Here is a 2,135-nt window from a genome sequence, read left to right on the forward strand (position 1 = left end):
AGAAAGGAATGCAAATAGATTTAAAAAAAAAGAGAGGAGATGGATTCAGAAAGAATAACACAGGGAAGGGAGAGCTACAGAGATATGGGGAAGTGGGAGAATGGCAAAGTGATAACGAGAATTCACGCAGGAGGCAAGGAGAATTCAGGCACATTTCCAAAATGAAATTAGAGGAAGATGAACTGGAGACAGAGTTATAGGAGAGGCTCAAATTTAATGCCCAGTAGATTGACCTCTATTTAGATATGATGCTCCTGCTCAAGACAATGGCATCTGTGCTGTTCACCTTGAGCAGGATAAGTTCCTGAGAGAGCAGAAACTCTGGTATGAAATGAGGCCAGAGGCACGTTGACCTGCCAAACTGACTGGATCAGCTAGAGGCACCCGCAGACATGCCAGGCTGCTCTGTGGACACTGCCTCCTGAGTCAGAAGCAGTATAGCTGCATTTGGGTGGGCTAATTGTCATGGGCACTGTCATTCTACCTGTCCCCAACACCTGCCAGGTGGCTGTGCTGTTTCTGGTTTGTGAGGTAATGAATATGGGGCAGTGCTGCATGTTTGAGCACAGTGGCACCTGGTAGCAAAGGCCGTGGTGTAGACCAGCCTCTGGATTCCTGGGAATAACATGTGAATCCCAACAGGCCCTTCATCCTTGTGAGGCATGCCACACAGTGTAAATCAGCATGGCTCCATTAGTTTTGCAGGAGCTGGCTCAGTGATTTCATCACAGTTTATGAGCAGAAGAAAGATACCAGATCTGAACATCCGGGTTTCTGTTTGTTTTCATGGAAATTAAGTATCCCAGGTTACTTTTTTTTTAACTGGATAGCCATTTCCCCTTGATGAAGACCCCCTCTCTCCTTCCCTACTGCACTGCTCCTGCCTGCTGTCTGCTACCCTCCTTCCTGGAAGCAGCAGCAACCCCACAGTGAATAAAATAATTCCTGTATCTGCACTGAAGAGGCCACATCACTGTTTATTATTATTTTGTCCTGGGGTGTCAATAAGAAGTGATTCTTGTTTGTCTCAGTGCCATCAATCAAAATAAAAAAAATTTGCATTTCTATCCAATTCAGAATAAATCTTAAAGCATTTTAAAGACAAACTAACCATTGATTTGCAGATCCAGATGCAGTCTCTGATTACATTCGTATGAAACGGGGGTTGGTTCCAAACTGCAAATGCTGAGTAAGAGGCAGTGCGCTGGCCGGTGCCAGTAGTATCTAGAGATGGTGAGGACATGCTTTGCCATCTGTCTTGAAGAGTATGGCAGATTCACAGCTCCCCTAGGAGAATGCATTGCAGAAGCTATGAGATCTTGTTACAGTTACTGGGACAAGTCATCTGCCATATATCTGTCGCACTGAAATCTGCTGCCAATCTCAGCAGAGGCAACTTGACTGCAACTCTGTGGCCCTAGAGGATGAGACAGGAGTTTGGTACAGGGTAGAGCACCAATAAAATGCAGAGCCCCCACCTGACCACTGAACCTCGTTGTGTTTAAAAAGGAGTAAGTTAGGAAATGGGGCATTTGGGCCTTGCCCTATCAATGCCCCATATATAAACTGATAAACTGCCTCTGTCATTAATTCAATCTGATTTTGGAATAGCAGCCTTGAAGGATTAGGCCCTTTACTAGCAAAATCCATGCTGCATACACAATAAAGCAAGGTTTTGTTGTGAGGCTCTTTAGTATATTTAGTATAACTATTCACCATCTGAATCAACTTTCTGCTGCTGAACCCATTTACGTCCATAGGAAAGCATCCACTGACTCCAGCAGAAGATGCTAATGCCGTATTTGTCTGTTGGACAGAACTGTGTTTTATTTGTCCCAGGTGAAATTTCACCCCCAGTACAGAGCGGCTGCCCTGGGCCCATACAGGGCCTAAGTTGGACAGCAATGATGCCTAGACCTGGTGGTCTTAGGGTTGTTGGGGCCGAGGGCAAGAGAGTCATTTGGGGCCCCTTAGAGGCTTAATTTTGATGACTTATAAGCAAGTTGGACATTTGTTGCAAAATTATGGGGCCCCAAGCAGTCGCCCAGTTTGCCCTCCCCTAAGGCTGCCACTGCTAGGCCTTGACAGGCTATATCCAGAGATCCAGTGTAGGCACAGGGATTATCTTATTAAGT

The sequence above is a fragment of the Crocodylus porosus genome, unplaced genomic scaffold, assembly GCF_001723895.1.
Source record: "Crocodylus porosus isolate Cpor-Errol unplaced genomic scaffold, CroPor_comp1, whole genome shotgun sequence".
Lineage (NCBI taxonomy): Eukaryota > Metazoa > Chordata > Crocodylia > Crocodylidae > Crocodylus > Crocodylus porosus.